The 11,445-nt window shown below is 34.7% G+C and overlaps 1 long non-coding RNA gene across 1 annotated transcript; it reads right to left on the bottom strand.

Annotated features, from left to right (window-relative positions):
• Positions 1-6,794: 6,794 nt before the first annotated feature.
• On the bottom strand, positions 6,795-7,795 carry LOC139848162 (uncharacterized). Its single transcript, XR_011759859.1, has 3 exons — positions 7,694-7,795; positions 7,459-7,549; positions 6,795-7,349 (listed from the first exon to the last, which is right to left on the bottom strand). It is a non-coding gene; the product is annotated as an uncharacterized lncRNA (long non-coding RNA).
• Positions 7,796-11,445: the final 3,650 nt, after the last annotated feature.

The following is an 11,445-nucleotide window of genomic DNA, read 5'->3' as shown; positions in this document are numbered from 1 at the left end:
AAGTTGTGATTTTCATTTTTGAAAGTGTATTAGCGAGTTCATATTGACTTTGGTTAACTTTGGTTAAAAATTGTGAACATACGCTTTTGTTTAAATGATTCATAATACTTATGAACTTTGAATGGAATGATTAAGTTCTTTTGCTACTCGGTTATGTTTTTAGCTAACATTAACACAACGGTCTCTATGTTCTTTTGGTTTGGTGTTATTATGTTTTGCAGGGACAATCTAGCCGAGGAGGACCAGCAAAGAGAGGCAGGACCGCAGGTTTGGCTCCACCACCACCACCACTGCAACAACATTCATCATCATCGTCTGGAGAGGAAGAAGAGGAGGATCTAAATGATCCTCGAGTTTGGTTGAGACTGGTTCAAAATGACGACGACTACGCAGAAACATTTGAGAAGGTAAATAGTAGGCCTATTAATGCCACGTGGTATTTTATCTGGGGCCCGTTGGATGAGGCGGGTATGCACCGCCATGTTTCCAACTTACTAGCCATCCCCTACGGTAGGATAGTTACCCACGCATGGGAACAAGTTTTCAGCATCAACGAACTAATTTATCCCGTACTACTAAAAGAATTCTACTCAACGGTACGGTTTAATAATGTCCGTGATTATTTGTCAAATGATTTTCTCCAGTTTCGGTTGGGGGGCGAATATAGGGGTATAAGCAGTTTTGAGCTATGCAGAGTTTTGGGTATTTTTGAGGAACTCACCGACACCCATTTAGGTGAATACTTGCGGGGTTTCGATTACGTTGGTCGATATGTTTTTAATGACACTGTTTATTGGCGAAGAATTTGTAGGCCAAATGCATCTACACCATTCAAATCGAGCAGACACAGGTATAATGAGATTGCATCCAGGGATGATAGACTTCTGCATCGACTCATTGCATGAACTTTCAATGCGAGAGTCGAAGGCAACGAAAAGGTTAAAACTTTGGATCTATGGATAATGGACCAAATTAAACGGGGTCGCTATACCGACATTCCTGGGTTGATAGGAAACTATTTCCTGACCATCGCTACCAAGACACGGCGAGAAAAGCCGCTTCTTGGAGGCCACTACATCACCAGAATTGCTCGACACTTTAACATAGATTTCAGCCGATTACAGGAGTGAACTAACGTCATGAAACCATTAAAGAAGGTTTCTTATATCAATGCTGAAATTCTTATGAAAGATAGAAATGGGCATTTGGTACCTTTTGTGGCAGGTGGCGCAGGTGGCGCGAGTGGTAGTGGCGTGCAACAAGAACAGCAGGTAGAGGATGTGATGACCCAAAAATTTTTGACTTATTTAAACCAATTCTCTATACGATTTATTATTTTAACACGTTAAACAAAGTCTGTTAGATTGAGTCTCAAAATTTTAGAACTGTTTCATATATACAATTACCTTTGACTACTCTGGACGATTCATGAACAATTATATGTATGTATATATATATGTACAAGTAAAAACGACTTTCCTACAGTAAAACCCTATTTGCTACAGTAAAAATTGATTTGCTACAGTAAAACACTATTTGCTACAGTAAACACTATTTGCTACAGTAACACTATTTAATGTCGACAAACTAGCAAACAAAAGGGGTTCAGTGGCCATGCGATCGCATGGCAAAAACACTGAAAACCCATGCGATCGCATGGGGATAAAAATCAGGAAATGTGCCTATAAAAGGCCAGTTTGTTCGACGATATATATACACTTTATTTTTTTTACAATCAATATTTATATTTATATTATAATTATAATTTTAAATTTAAGTTTAATAATAATAAGATATATACGAGGGTGTTTTAATTCGGGTTTCAAACAGCTTTAAGCTAAGGAAATATTGGGTATTGTTCGGGGTATTGTTCTTGAATCCAAGGCCAACTATACAGTCGTCTACCATCATTATGTCTACGCAATTTGCCTACAATATTGAGTCTCAATATTGAACCGTGAGTTATAGTCTCCCTTTTTAAATACTTTAAATATTTTTGGGCTGAGAATACATGCAATTTATTTTAAACGCAATAAGACACAAGTACATACAAAATTCTACACTGAGTTAAACCGAAAATCCCTTAGCTTTGGTAACTAGTAGCTGCCAGTACATAGGATATGGACTGGTAGGCGCGAATAATTGTATATGGATCCATAGGGCTTGACATCCCCGTCCGAGCTAGAGCGCTAGCCTTTTAACGGACGTATGTTATTTGAGTTTAAGACACGTTGGTTTACGTGTATTAAAACGAATGGGGTAATTATCACTATAGCGTTAAGTTTAGTTACCAGGGTGCTCTGTTACGTAGAATCTATTGATAAACTTTTGATGAAATCTTGTGGTCTATCTTTATATATGTTTATGACTCGAGCAATTAAACATATAACTCACCAACATTCGTGTTGACTTTTTAGCATGTTTTATTCTCAGGTCCTTAGAATGCTTCCGCTGTGATGTGCTTGTTGCCTGCATGGAGTCTCTCATGCTTTGTACAAAGTGTATTGCATTCAAAATAAAACTGCGTTGTGTAATAAATAATTGGACTGTGAAGTCAACCTGTAAATTAAAGACTTATGTATTTTGGGGTTTTGCTTATACCTAAGCACTCGCCCACATGTTTATAACTTTCTATGTTTAGAAAGTCACTTTTTTAATGAATGCAATATTTTATCAAAACGTATCATATAGAGGTCAAAACCTCACTGTGGAATCAATGATTAACGTGCTGCGTCAATAGCGATTTTGACGGGTCGTTACAGTTGGTATCAGACCTTGAGGTCATAGGAAACCAGAAATTACATTAGTGTGTTTAACTGGTAATTGTTGGGATGCATTAGTGAGTCTGGACTATGACCATATCTGTTTTTACTGATTTTTGCTTATTATTTGGTCAAAAACATTATATGTGATATATTTATATGCTAACGTAATTGTTGTTTCAATTATGTGATAGATGACTTCCTCTAATCCTATCATTTTGTATGACTCGGAATCGGACACTGAATCTATTCTATCCACAACTGAAAAGGGCGTTCCAATACCTATTAAAGAAGAAATTGTGTTAGCCGGAGAATCTCAACTCCCGGTAAACCCAGAGGAGGTTCCAGCTCCACCCAGCTTTAGTTTTCCGGAGCCACAGTATCGTTGGCATGGACCCATGATCCCTGGAGTAAACGAGGATCGTCCATTTCTAAACAAATATGGACATTGGTCCAGATATACCGCCGACGGGCGGGTTGTGCCGATTACGCCTGGCAGATTTCGGTTCATGACCACCGGTACATATTCTCGCAGTTCGTCATCATATTCTCCTACACATGACTCAGACAGTTCGTCATCAGACGAGATCAGTAAGGAGGAGGATTTCGCTAATGAAATAAAAGAGATCACTAAGGAGAAATTCCAACTTGCTATAGATAATAAAAACAACCACAATAATAAAAAGTCCTTAATTATTAAAAAGGAACATGACCATTCGATCCGTAACCACCCTTATTGTATTAAACCCACTGAGGCAACGGGTACCTCAAAACCCCAACCAAAAATAAAATACACTGCCAGAATGTCTGTCGGACCATGTGCACACAAACAATTGGCAGAGAGAACCAAATGGGAAGAAGTTTCTGATAGTTCTGAATAAACGACCTCGCAACCATAAATCTTCCATGCGCTATTTTATTGCTTATGTGTGCTACTCTATCTTGTTATGTAAAATATCAGTATTGTATGGTATTGTATTATTTTGGTTTATTAATAATAAATGCATGGAATGATTATTTGTATTATTACTACTTCTTATTATTATTATTACATAATAATGTAGTAACTCGCTATAATTTTTCATAGTGGAATATTATTAGGATTTTAGTAGTTAATTCCTTTTACTAGCTATTATGTATGAACTTAACGGGTAGTTAATACCCTAGAAATAATTATAAAATGCTAATAAGAAGAAAAGGCTTTTATAATAATTGGTTCATATTATTAATATGCTACGATTAACTATTGACAACTCATTTTACCTATAATATTCTATATGATTAAATTATATCTGTTGTGTTTATTAAAGAAACATGTCTCAAATGTCGGATGCTGAGTTTGAGCAACTAGTCGAGAAACGTGTGAATGAAAGAATTGCTGCAACCGAGGCAGCAAAAGCAACAGCCGAAGCAGCAGCCAAAGCAGCAGCCGTAAACACAAATTCACGAAACGGATGCTCATACAAAACTTTTCAAGGATGCAAACCACAGACGTTTAGTGGAACTAAGGGACCAGTGGGTCTAACCCGATGGTTTGAAAAGATGGAGTCCGTTTTCAAAATCAGTAATTGTGCAAACGGAGACAAGTCAAAGTATGCTTCGTGCACGTTGCAAGATGGTGCACTTACTTGGTGGAACAATTATGCTAAAGCAGAAGGAATAGATACGGCATATGATATCTCTTGGGAAGAACTGAAAAAGATGCTAATCGAGGAGTACTGTCCTCGAAACGAGATCAGAAAAATGGAATCTGAGTTACGTAATCTGAAGGTTATCGGCGCGAATCTCAATAACTATGAAAAGTGTTTCATGGAACTAGCCTTGTTGTGTCCCGAATTGGTGCCAAACGAGAAACGAAAGATAGAAATGTATATTGACGGTTTATCGATCAATATCAAAGGAAATGTTACATCGTCCAAACCAAATACGATGCAGGAAGCCATGACAATGGCACACCAACTCATTGACCAGATCACAGAGAGTTCGATTAAGGCACCAATTACCGAAGTTAAGACAACTGAAGGAAAGAGGAAATAGAAAGACTATAAGGGCAAAAGTACTCACCTGAAGAAACAAGAAACTTTTAAAGGTAAACAAGATGGGGCAACTGCAAGTCCAAACTATTAGGGACCCCATCCGTTCTGCAAAAGATGTTACACACATCATGCAGGTTATTGTCATGTGGTCTGTGATAAGTGCAACAAGAAAGGACATGTGGCGAAAGATTGTTATGCCACCGTTTCTGAAGTAAAGGCAAAACCGACCGATGTCAAGAAATGTTTTGGATGCGGGAAGTCTGGTCACTTTATAAATCAATGCCCTGATAAGGAGAAGAACAAAGAACCCGCACGTGGGAGGGCATTTAATGTTAGTACCAGTGAAGCACGTGAGGATCCTAATCTTGTCACAGGTACGTTTACCGTTAATAATCAACTAGCTTCTATTATGTTTGATACGGGTGCTGATAGAAGTTATATGTGTAAATACTTTAGTTCTAAACTAAAATGTGCATCATTACCTCTAGACGATAAATATACTATTGAATTAGCTAATGGTAAACTGATAAAAGCCGATAAAATTTGCCATGGTTGCGAAATAAATCTCGCTGGTGAAACCTTCAAAATCGATTTGATACCCGTAGAATTAGGAAGTTTTGACGTAATCGTTGGCATGGACTGGATGTCCAAAACAAGAGCGGAAGTTGTTTGCGCTGAGAAAGCAATCCGCATCCCTCGTAAGGATGAAATGTCATTAATGATTTATGGGGAGAAGAGCAACTCAAAGCTGAACTTTATCAGCTGTATGAAGGCCCAGAAACTTATAAGAAAAGGTTGTTATGCTATTCTGGCACACGTAAAGAAGATCGATACTGAAGAAAGAAGCATTAAGGACATGCCGGTTGTAAGAGAATATCCCGGAGTATTTCCAGAAGAATTACCGGGGCTACCTCCACATAGATGTGTAGAATTCCAGATTGATCTCATACCAGGAGCTGCACCTGTAGCCCGATCTTCATATAGACTTGCACCTTCAGAAATGCAAGAATTACAAGACCAGTTGCAAGAATTATCGGACCGTGGATTTATTCGTCCTAGTTTTTAACTTACTCTTTTGGTTGATTATATGCTTGGCTATTTCAGTTTCGTATACATATTTACCTACACATAATATATACATTTGGGAGGAAAAAAAGTCACAAATTTGAAAGTACCTTATTAATCCAGGATTAATATTTTATAGTTTTATTTTATTTTTAATTATATAATAGAAAGAAGATAGTAAAGATATTAGCAAATTATAAGTTAATAAAGGTGAGGTGAGTAACTTACTTAGTTTATACACAAAGTGGGATAAGTTGTTGGCGATCCCATAACAAAGGAAAGCTTGCACAATACTTAAAATTTTAAACATGATCTTTTGAGTAAAATAATTTTAGTAAAAGTAAATATTTTACATACTCTGTTATGAATTTGAAAATCAAGTAAATAACCTGTGTTATATGTACCTTTGAGGATTCTTCAAAAAATAAATATATAAAAAAAACACGAGCAGCGGCACGTGAATCAAAACCTCTTTTTGAGTCAACCTGATTAACACAACCATACAGAAAATGTTAAATCGATAGGTGCAAAGTAGTTAGGCTGAGCACGTTTCAATAAGTGAAAGTTGCATTTTGAAGTATGATACGTACAATATATTTCGATCATAGTTTGTAACATTCAAGAGACTCAACCCCGCATGACCCATTTCACTAGTTCAGTTTAACTTATTCGCCCAATTAAAGATAAAACATAACCCAAATCGAGCAATTTATACAACTTATTACAAATGGGTCAGTCATTTCACTTAAAGGTGGAAGCTTAAGAGTAGTGAATGTAACTTCAAAATGTGAGACAACACTGAATGTATTTTATTAAACAGATAATGCATTTTAAGATACACATAAATAAGAGCAGTAGAGACTAAATGCGACTACCTTTCTGGCCATAAAGTATGTACATGTAAACATAAAAGGAAGAATGAAGAAAGGATCAGGTGTTGTTAGATCAAGGAACCAAGTGGGCCCGCCAGTTGTAAACGATGGAACTTTTTCCACCATGTTCTTAATCTGAAAATGACGAAATTAGAAACCAGATACTCTAATACAATTACTTGTAAAATTCTGGTAAATTTCTAATCGTATAACCCATTCGGACCAAAATTTGACCCGTATATCATTCTTAACTTACAGCATAATAATAAGTGACGAAAAGAGGGAGACGGACGCAGACGCCATTCCAAAAAGCAAAAGCAAGCCTACAATCATGGTGTTGAGCGCACAGATGTTAGAAAAAGCTACATCTCGCAATAAGAAACGTAAAAAAATTGCTTACATTCCGGGTAGAGTCGCCTGAATTTCTGCGTGAATGATGTCATAACAATGGTGCTAAAGAAATAACAGAACTTAGTAGACAGTTTCACAGCTTATAAATTTGAGCCTAACATTAATAATCAATCTTACTAAAAGTTATATGGTACCATAGTCTTACTAAAAGTAGATGTTCATACCTTATCTTGTGACTTTTTTTTACTATCGTCTTCCATAATCTGTACAAAATATGCAGATGTGATCATTCATGTATATCAATAACAACCTACTTTGAAATTAATGTAATTAACAATCAATCGATTACATAACGAATATAGTAGCACTCACTCCAATTTTTGTGAAATCCCGGAAACTCTTAATCATGAGCGGAAGTAACAACGTATTAACAGCAACAGTCATTATTGCTATGCTTGCCCACCTGCAGATACAAGACAAAACGTTTTTCATTCACCAATTTAGTTATATACTCCATTGTAGCTTAGCAATTGGGGACCTGCAAAACAGGTCCAATTTATTCAAACATATATCAAACAGAAATTAATTAAGTTAGGTTAATTGGTACCAGTTAAGGCCAGTAAAGGTGTGAATCCCATAAATAGCATACTGCAGAGCTGCAACCGGCATGGAAGAATCTGCTACAACTTCACTAATCGCAGGGGCAGTACTTGTGTAGTGACCCGTCCTAATCCACCTGGACGAAGTCTTCAGCAGATGGTCCCATTGCGAGGTACTGACCTCTATATGTCATGAACGACTCCATGTAATATCTTTAAAATGAGCAAATGCACAGCGGAAGATTTCTTTCATACCTGATAATAAACAAGCTTTAAAGTGTCAACCAAAAGGTTGGTAAGTTCATAGGTTTATCATAAACAATAAAATTCATCATTTTGATAGACCACAAGATTTAAATGCTGCATGGTACAAATGAGCCCGAATCCTACACCCACCTGTAATGTACATGCGATATCTTTTAAATACAGTACACCTTTCTCGTGTACGAAATCCATTTTTCATAAATCTTAGTAACCGTACACATATCTCGTGTACAAAAAATAATACACATAACCTGTGTATAAAAATCATTCTCTCGATACATAACATTCACATCAATTGGTGACAATTATCATGTCCACATAATTCAATGGTGGCAATTATCATGTCCACATAATTCAATGGTGGCAATTATCATGTCCACATAATTCAATTGTGGCAATTATCATGTCCACATAATTCAATAATAATCCGCAGAACTTTTGTCTGCATAATAATTCATTCGAGGAATGTTTTGCTTGTGTCTATCTCGTCAAACATTTATAAAAGCATTTTATGTATTCGCAGTTCAAAACATATTTCAAAAGCATTTAATAAAGCAGTTGTAAAAGCAGCGCATGTATTCTCAGTCCCAAAAATGTAAAGAGTAAAAGGGAATCAAATGAACTCACAATAAGATATTTTGTAGTAAAAATATGCATACGACAGAACTGAACAATGCAGGGTTGATCTCGGATTCACGAACCTATATCATTTATGTATATTAATACATATAGTCGTAATCAAACAATTTATATATTTTTAGTTATGTATTAAGATTTACTATTTATATATATGATTCAATTTAACATATATTTATATATTATTTGTAACTTAATTATAATAACATTTTATTAAAACAAAATAGTATTTAATATTAATATAGATGTATAATATATTTTTACATAAATGTCCTTTATTTATTAAAGTAATATTTTTAATACTAAAATAGTGACAATAATAATAATGATAATAATAATAATAATGATTTTAATCATAATAATACTTCTGATAATAACCTTAATGATAATACTTTATAAAAATACTTATAATAATAATAATAATAATAATAATAATAATAATAATAATAATAATAATAATAATAATAATAATAATAATAATAATAATAATAATAATACTACCTCAAAGAAGTAGCCCTAAAAAAAATGTCCAAGCCGGGGTTTGAACCTGCGACCTCCCGCTAACCCAAACAACAACCAACTGCTCTGCTTCTCCTTTTCTGTTTTAAATCATAACCTAATTCTATATAATCCGTTATCTGTCTGTTTACATTTTCTTAATCTAATCATCTTCTTCAATTATCATCGTCTACAATCATCATCATCATACTCATCACTTTCATAATCAAAATCATTTACGGTCGTTCATCATCATCTATCTTCACTATCATCATCTCTCTTAATCATACGATTATCACTATCATCATCGTATCATCATCATTCTATCGTTAATTCACATTGTTTTACCATCACTGTATCATCATTCATTCCTTATCATCAAACATCGTATATCATCATTTTCATCTCCTCGTCATCATCTTGCTCTTCGTGTTTATTTAAGTAGAGAACCAGAAGTAGTAGCATATGCTCTCGAACGAAATAGAAACAAAACTGTAGCAGCAACAGTTAATCATCTTCAACTTCATTACGTCGTAACAGTACTAAAAAAAAATAACAGCAGATGCTTTTGCAATGGGTTTCGTGGTTGTTTCAAACAGAAAAAAAAAATAGAAAATTTGATAACGGTTGTGATAGATTCAGCTGCTACAAAAGTAGCTTTAATGGGGTGTTTTGGTTTTGTTTAACTGAAAAACGGAAGAAGATTAACAGTGTCCCAAATTAATCAATCCATATAGCAAGTTTAAATGGACCAAGGAAAATAAAATAGGCCCATGATCAGCCCACCTGCACAACCATGCTGGCCCGTCACTGATTTTAAAGGCCTGTGGCCATGTATTCAAAGTAGTAAGTTCAGGAAAAAAATTCCGGATGTTTGTAAAATAAAAAGGCATTGTTAGTGGCACGTGAAAAGTGATCTATTTGGTCCCTCTTTTTCGCTGTTCAACAAGTGGGGTGTATAAACAATATATATATAATCAATGGTGATCTTAATAGTGGGGTTCATTGAATTGGTGGTTTAAACAAACGATAATAGTTGAAATAGAAAAGAAAGAAGGTAATAGCAGCTGGTTGCATCAGTAATTAATTCGTAGTGAAACAGAAAAATAAAATATACAGAAGGTGGTGTGGTGATTTAACGGTGGGTTTAGGTGGTGGTTGTAGGAGGTGTTTGATGATGACAATGGTGGTTTCTTGTGACTGTCGTGAGAAAGATCAGAAAAAAATATATATATGCGAAGGTGACTTTAGTTGGTTGATGCAGTTTGGGTTTCGACAAGAAATAAGAAAAGGAAGAGAAGTGGTGATTGATGGTTCAATGAGAATGAGAGGGAGAAAGAGAATGAGAGAGAGGTGGTGGCTTGTTTGTGGTGGACTCATGGTAGCCAGCTGTGGTGGTGCGAAGGTGAGCCAAAAGTGGCTTGGTCGCCGGTAGTGAAGTGGGGACTTGAAGATGATGAAGGTGATGATATAGGTAACCAAAGGTGGTAGCCGATGGTTGTGGATGGCAGCTGGGATGAACCTAGTTTGGTGGTGATGAAAGAAGTGATATGAAGAAGAATATGGATTGGTGATTTGCAGTATGTGCATATGTATCAATATATATATATTATAATATATGTAGGTTGTTAATAGGAAATAGATGGATTCGTTGCTGAATTGAAATCAAAAAGCTAATAGTAACAAAACAGTAAAGCAGCCTATAATTTGTTTACTTCTACCGACAGTTTTCACGGACTGTGTATCGTACCCCGTTGTTAAATTAGTGGCGGATAAAAGTGTTCAGAAAAATTTCATAATTTTAAATTAAGTATATTTATTTATTTTGGTCATTATGTTATAAAATTCGAGCATTAACTATTAAATAAAAATTACATTAATTATTCACTCCCAACCCCAAGTAAAATATAAAAAAAATTTTAAAACTCAATAAACAGTTCCTAAATATATTTTTAATAAGCCCATATTTTATATAACTTATTTTCGAATCACCGTTTATTTTAAAATCACATAAGTTCCTTTTTAACTCATTTATTACCAATCGAATTACAATTTAGTGTTACCGTCGTTTACTAAATAACTTCGAAATCACAAAATATATATTCTATATATTTTATTTATATGTATGTGTTTTAAATAATAATTTTCATAATATCATATTTTTATTTTATTTTAAATAATTAATTTTAATATCAACAACATATAATATTTCAAATTATATTTTTAATTATTATTTATATCTATATATATGTATAAACACACACATATCTATTTACAATTAATTGTTCGTGAATCGTCGAGAGCAGACGAAGGTCAATTGAATATATGAAACAGTTCAAACTTTTTGAGACTCAACCTTACA

The sequence above is a fragment of the Rutidosis leptorrhynchoides genome, chromosome 5 (genome assembly GCF_046630445.1).
Source record: "Rutidosis leptorrhynchoides isolate AG116_Rl617_1_P2 chromosome 5, CSIRO_AGI_Rlap_v1, whole genome shotgun sequence".
Taxonomy (NCBI): Eukaryota; Viridiplantae; Streptophyta; class Magnoliopsida; order Asterales; family Asteraceae; genus Rutidosis; species Rutidosis leptorrhynchoides.
The sequence above is the reverse complement of the archived record's forward strand: the minus strand, read 5'-3'. Positions and strand labels throughout refer to the sequence as shown.